Here is a 7794-nt window from a genome sequence, read left to right on the forward strand (position 1 = left end):
TTACACAACTGTTCATTGTTATTGTTGTTCAGTCATTTTTTATTCATGTCTGACTCTCCATTATTATGTTTTAGGTTTTCTTGGTAGAGATATAGGACTTGTTTTCTCCAACACATTTTATGATGAGGAACTGAGGCAAATAGGGTTAAGTAACTTGCTCAGAGTTGCACATCTAGTAAGTGTCTGAGAATGGATTTGAACTCATGAAGATGAGTCTTCTTGATTCCATGTCCAGTGTTCTAGGGCCACCTAACTGCCCTAAACAAATATTCAGATCTATCCAAATTGGTCTTCTCCATAAAAATGTCTTACACTCCTTCATTTTTTTGCACCTTCCCTCTTTCTGGAATTCTCAAACCACTCAACTTTTCTTGTTCATATTTTATTTATAATTCATAGGCCTTAAAATACTATCTAATCAGAGAAATCTCGGTTCAGCCCAATCCAAAGTGATCATTCCCTGCTCTGAATTCAAATAATACTTATATGGTATTTCACACATAATACTTTATGACATCTCTGGTATTGTCTTCACCTCTTTTATTGTTACTTGATAGTTTAACCCAGCAAATGCAATCCAATTAATGTTAGGGAATAGAGGAAAAACATTTACTTAAAATAATTGTCTTCCCCCACCTCTCCCAAATACACAGCACAATCCAAGAAGCTTGAAGTATAATAAGGGGGATATGAAATATATACAGATGAGACTTCAAAATTTTAGGCATAACACAGAAGAAGAAAACCAAAGAATTTTTGATAGTTATGGAGAAAATACATCAAAGAACTGATAGGGATTTAATATATAAAGAGAAAGGAGGGAATTTAGTCATAGGGAATTGTATGGTAAAAAACACAAAACTATGAGAACACAAACTAAAAGTTCATAGTTATAGGGTTAGAAAAGGCTTCAAAGTTCATGTAGCCTAATCCTTCAGTCTACACATGAGGAAATAGAAGCTCAAGAAAATTATGGAATTTTTCCCAATCTACCATAGGTAATGAATATCAGAGGCAGGTCTTGAGAAGTTCTGATACCCAATTAACTAATTAAGGGCCAGTTAACTTTTGACTGAACTATACTACCTTCTCAGTATGGTTGAGGGCACAAAGTAGTATATTTTGGCTTCAGTATATCTATATCTATCTATCTATCTATCTATCTATCTATATCTATACCTATATATGTATATACATATATATAGTGGAATGGCATGAGATAAATCTGTTAAGGTAGGATTGTGACAGGTTATCAAGGGTCTTTCCAATCTGACAAATGAACTCTTTTGGGGCAAGTCATTGGGAAACATTGAAAGTTTCTAAGCAGAAGACTTATGATCAGATTAATGTATGAGCAGGATTTCTCTGGCAGTAGTATTAAGGACAGACTAGAAGGGAAATGGCACAGAGAAAGGAGGTAAGAAGACCTATGAGGAGACTATTGCAATAGAAGTGTTGGCTGACAATGTGAACAGAGAGAAGAGATGAATGTGAGCAATATTGTGAAGGTAGAATTAGTAAGACTTAATAACCAATTGTATATAATTAGAACTGCAGGAGACCTCAGAGATCATCTCATTCAAACACTCATTTTTTTACAAATGAGGAAACTGAGGTCAAGAAAGGAGCAAACTGCCACAAATTTATGGCAAAGGCAGGACTTGATGCCAAATTCAGGATTCTTTCTGTTGCACCATATTGTGAGGGAGAAGAAATAGTAAAAAATAATAGTCAAGTTCAAAATATAAGTGACTAAGTGAATGATTGTAAAAGGAAGAAAGATAATTTGTTCTCTTTTAGGCATGCTAAGTTTAAGACAACAATGTTATCAAGATGAAGTTGTTCTTTAAGTAGCAAGAACTGCATTTATGAAACTGAAAATTTTGGGCTGGAAAGTCAGATTTGAATGTCATCTGTGCAAAGGAAATATTTAAAGCTGTGGCAATGCTCAAGACTATGAAGTATGTATAATCCAAAGAGAAAAGAAGGAACTCAGAGATTGAATCTTGGGTTCCCCAAACTCTTTGAAAAAAGGAATGAACTTGGAAGAAGAGACAGAAAAATAGATAGAAGAGATAAAGGAAATTCAAGGAAGAGAGACACTAGAAGGGATGTGATAGTCAAGTGCTAAATATTTCAGCAGTTAAAGAGGAGAGAGAGGGGGGAGAGAGAGAGAGAGAGAGAGAGAGAGAGAGAGAGAGAGAGAGAGAGAGAGAGAGAGAGAGAGAGAGAGAGAGAGAGAGAGAGGAAAATAACAGAAAGATTTGAATTCTAAGTAGCAGTCTTGGGCGAATGGGGAAGTCAAAAATCTGTTAAAAGAGATTAAGAAGAAAGTATGGGATGAGTAATGGAATCTGATGTTGCAGTCTCAAAATTGAAGATTGAACAAAAATTCTTGGAGTTGTGAATTGCCTTAATGATTACCTAGTCTTAATCTCCTCATTTTTGATGGCAAAAATTATGTCCCATTGGAAAAAATGTGAACTGAGATCTCAGTCCAATAGTATTTCTACTATCTGATACTAACATCTTCATATATATATATATATATATATATATATATATATATATATATATATATATATATATATGAATTTAATACATTCTTGCATGCTACTTAATACCCTAAATTAGTTTCATGCAGAAATGTGGGTTGAGTAGCATAGAAAATGAATTAACCAAGCTAGAAAAAATAGTAACAAAATTCATCTGGAGCAACAAAAGGTCAAGATTTGCAAAGGAACTGATGAAAATAAAAGTGAAGGAAGGTGGCCTGGTTCTACCATATCTAAAACTATACTATAAAGTGGCAGTCATCAAAACATGTACTGGTTAAGAAATATAATAATGGATCAATGGATTAAGACAGGTTTTAAAAAAAATCACAGTAAATGATTACAGCAATCTACTTCCAGAGACATTAGCCTCTGGAATAAGAACTCACTATTTGACCAAAATGTTGAGGAAACTAGAAAATAGTATGGCAAAAACTAGGCACAGACCCACATCTCACACCCTATACCAAAGTAAGGTCAAAATGGGTACAGGTTTTAGACACAAAGAGCAACACTATAGCTAAATTAATAGACCAAGAAATATTCTATCTATCAGATCTATGGAAAAGGGATAAATTTATGACAAGATGAGAATTAGAGTACATTTAAACTGCAAAATGAATGATTTTGACTATATTAAATTAAAAAGGTTTGCACTAATAAATCAATGCTGCCAAAATTAGAAAGAAAGCAGAAAGCTGGGAAACAATCTTCACAATTGGGGGTTCTGATAAAGGTTTCATTTCTAAAACATAGAGAATTGCATCAAATTTATAAGGTTACACGTCTTTCTGCAATTGATAAATGGTCAAAGGATTATGAATAGATAGTTTCCAAATGAAGAAATTAAAGATATATAATATATATTTTCATATGAAAAAGTGTACCAAATCATTATTGAATAGAGAAATGCAAATTGAAAAAACAATGAGGTATCACCTCACACCTAACAGATTGGCCAAGATGAGCAAAAAGGGAATATGAACAATGTTGGATGTTTTTGGACATTGATGCATTGTTGGTGGATTTGTGAACAGAACCAACCTTTCTGGGCAGCAATATGGAACTATGCCCAAAGAGCAAAAAAAAGTTCATTCCTTTGACCCAACAATTCCAATTCTATGTCTATATCCAGAAGAAATCAGAAAAAATGGAAAAAGTCCCATATGTTCCAAAATATTCATAGCAACTTTTTTTGGAGTGACAAAAAAATTGGAAATTGAGGGGATGCCAATTGAGAAGGAATGGCTAAACAAGTTATGGTTCATGAATACTATGGAATATTATTATTCTATAAGAAACCATAAATGATTGGGCTCTGGAGAAGCATGGAATGACTTATAGGATCAGATGCTGAGCAAATGGAGCAGCACCAAAAGGACAATGTACATAATAGCAACTACATTGTGAGATAATCAACCTTAATGAAAGCAGCTCCCCTCAGCAGCTCAGAGAGCTAGGATAACTGTATTATATCGACTATTGGCAATGTTATCCCCATCCAGAGGAAGAAAAACAAAACAAAATAAAATTTCAGGATATGATGAACACTTTATAAAAAATTATCTGCGTCTATTTCCCTTAATCCTAATTCTCATACTGAAAATGACTAATCTGTAAACATTTATCAAAAATATGTATGTACAATGCTAACCTGACTCTTCATCTCTGAAGTGAGGGAGGTGGGAAGGGAAAGTGGAATCCAGCCTCGGGGGGTTCTTGGAACCTGACAGGAGGGATAAGAGTCAGTGAAATGAGTTGAGTCAACAAGTGGGTATAGGCAGGAGCAGGTTGACTGACTGTCAGCTGCTTGGATTTATTTTTATAGTTTCAGAATCATGTATGTCTCAAGCAAGCAAGCAAGCTGAGATCATTTCCTTGGTTACAAGTGTACAATTTTCATCATCAATCATATAGTTCATATGGTTACAAGTTTTAATCATGTGATTACAAGTTTAAGTAATAATCATATAGTTAATTAATTTCTTATCCCTACTCAGACCATGGTGACCTTAACTTGTCTGTTACCATATTTATTACTACATTGTATGATTGTTAATTCATTTAAAGTTATTAATTAAGCAATTCTTTTAATGGAAAGTTTTTTATATTTTTTGTGTAGGTAATATTTTTTGATACACTTCCTTAACAGTCTGTAGTGAGGGTCTTTATGCTTGTCCACCCATCTGTTAACTCTTACAATAACCAATTTTTCTTTCTGGCCTAGTTGATAGAAGCCACAGTTTCTGTGACTTTTTTATTCTTTCCCATGAAACTAAGACTGCTGGAGTTCACATATTGGTCACCTGTACTAACAATTTTCTCACCATCTTTTTCATACATTCCTGTGTATGATAAGGGGGGCAAAACTATTAATTTCCCTGGAATTCTATCTGACCCATCTTGTATCTGTTTTCCCTGTATATATATTCTGGCATCTCCTTGGAATTCACAGTGTTGGGTTTTCCAGAGATTTCATAATGTTGAAGCCTTTTGTATGCCTCAGGGAGAGGCAGTCCTGCTAAATTTGGACAGAGTTTACAATCTGTTTTATTCAAGGAATTTTTCTGAAATCCTTCCTTTATAGTCATTCCAGTATTAGGGTGAGTAAATATTGTAATCAATAATGAACCTATAAATATTGGTATGCATGAAATCCCTATATATATTGAAGAAGGAAATGTTGTTCCATGAGGCAGTGTGACTGCCTTGAGTCCTCTTGCTGTGACTGTGTCAAACAGCTTAGAGAACCTGGCTCCCAACAGTGGAAGGAAAATTTTATAATTTAAAAAAATACATTTACATATGGATAAAAAATAAATAAATGGTAATTTTAAAACAACAACAATAAAAGAAAATAACCCACGACATGCCTAGCTATAGCGCTAGAAGTAGAACCTGGCATATCCAAGTGATGTCTGTATGGGCATTAAGAGTGAAAAAAGCACCCTCATGAATTTGCCACATAAATTAGCATCAATATATGTAAATCATTTGCAGCTAGCTCTTCTAGAATTGAGAATCCTTAGTATCCCAATTATTTTATGCTGTAGAAATTTAAGTGTCCACAATGAAAGAGTCTAGTAGAGTCAAAGAGAAGATGTATTTGAAACCTCAATGAAGCCAAGCTTATAGTAGTATCAAATTAATAATAACTGAACGAATTTTGGAATTGAATAATTTGCTCAGAATCTCTCTTCAACTTAATAATTATGATCAATACATTGATCTTTTATAGTTTGAAAGGACTCATGATGAAAAATGGGAACTACCTCCAGATGGAGAATTGAAGGATTCAAGTGTAAATTGAAGGATCTTTATTATTTTTTTTATTTTTTTGCAATAGAGCTAATTAAGGATTCTGTTTTTCGTGAATTCATATGTATGGTTATTGTATTTTTTTCCTTCTCCAGGGTGAAGAAGGGGGTGGAATGGGCTGAAAATAAAATTGAATTTAAAAAAGAAGCAGTTTTCCCTAAGGTTTCTGGCACCATTCTTTGACAAAGATAGTGACAGTTTACACATGACCAACCACTGGTGCTTTCATAAGCTTCTGAGAGACACAAACATGGCATCCAAAGAAAATATAATGGTTTTCACTTTTGAACTTCAGCTTCAATAAATAGAACAAGAGTCATCTCCTCCAACAGAATGATTGTTCTCAATAAACTTCCAGACAAGCTTTCCCTCTCATTCAGTTCTCATGTTGAGAGCAGTCTGATGATAGTTTGAGCCTTTTTTATGTTTTAAAGAAAAGGGGATGTGTCTAATACATTAATGTGACAATGTGAGAATGGGGAGATGAAGGGCTACAAGGCACTGTGATTTGGCCTCTTTCTATGCTGGGACTGATTTCTCCAGCCAAAATTAAATAACTCTTTATGGGATCTGTCATTTTATACCATCCCATTTTCTTTTCAATTTCTAGGTGCAAAGGAAGTGTCAATTTTGTTCTATAGACTGATCAAGGTAAGATGCTTGTTACAGTGATCAACCTCAGTTGCTGAATATAGCTCTTACTGTAGCAAAAGCATTAGCTTTTTAATGCTTTACATGAAGTCTGTCCTGGGATTGTGTCTTTATGTCTTCTGAAAATTTTCCTGTATAATTTATAAAGTATGTTCTCATATGTGACTCAATACATCTTGAGTAATAAAAATACTCATAGACTTTTTTTCACAAAATAAGGCAATAGATTGATGATTTTTATAAATGAGAATCAGAGGTACAAGGCTCTCCCACTGTAACTGAACATTTTTGTTGACTACAATACAATTTTTTTCCATTTCTCCCAGATTACTTCGCCATGTATAAAAATTTACCCTTAGTGATATTCAGTGAATCCCCTTTTAATGTATCATCTGTTGAATGTGTTCTCCTTCTTCAAACTATTTCATCCTTTTATCCAGAGCCTATAACATTTTGTACTTCAGGTAAAAGAATTCACCTTCTATTAATTTTTTCTTATTTCTCTTTTTTCACTAGCTCTTCTTCCTCCTCAATACAATATTTTTCTTTCTGTTGCTTCAAATGTACTCTAGAAGATCAATGATTGAGTAGATTAAGCATGACACTTGATGTCCAAGACCTGAAATTGAGGACTGACTCAACCATTTACCAACATTATGGTCTTAGAGAAGTCATATAACTTCTCTGAACTTCACATTTTGTGGTGTGTGAAAGATAAAATGACTAGGAAATAAAGTTGTGAGTTCCTGAGTCTATCAATGTATTAAATAATGCACAACACTAACTGCCCAATAAATCAGGGCTGGGTCCCTCAATTTTAATGCTATATCGGTACTAAAATACTAGTCAAATAAGATTATTAAAAGAAAACAATTAACTAGGATAGAAATCAGAATATAAAATTAGTCAATATGGTTTTTAATTGGAAAAAAAGATTAGGAGCTTTCCAAGTTGGTAAGGGGAGAGCAAATCTACAATTTCCTGAAATCAGAAAAAGAGGTATTTCACTCTGCCCTTCCCTAAAAGACGTCTGTATCCAGCCAAAGGAACATGAAAACAATAACTGAATAACCAACATGGGACCGATTTTCAGATAAGACATATGAGCTGCTTGAAAAATGTATTGTTAGAAAACATCTTGCATCAGTCTTGAGAGGTGGTTCAATTTCCCAATTACACAGGGCTAGGTTCAAATAGTTGAAGAATGTTTTCTCCCAATTCCTACAAATGAATAAAGTTTTTTCACAAGACAAAAATTAGACTAAACTCA

Source organism: Macrotis lagotis, chromosome 4, assembly GCF_037893015.1.
Source record: "Macrotis lagotis isolate mMagLag1 chromosome 4, bilby.v1.9.chrom.fasta, whole genome shotgun sequence".
NCBI lineage: Eukaryota > Metazoa > Chordata > Mammalia > Peramelemorphia > Peramelidae > Macrotis > Macrotis lagotis.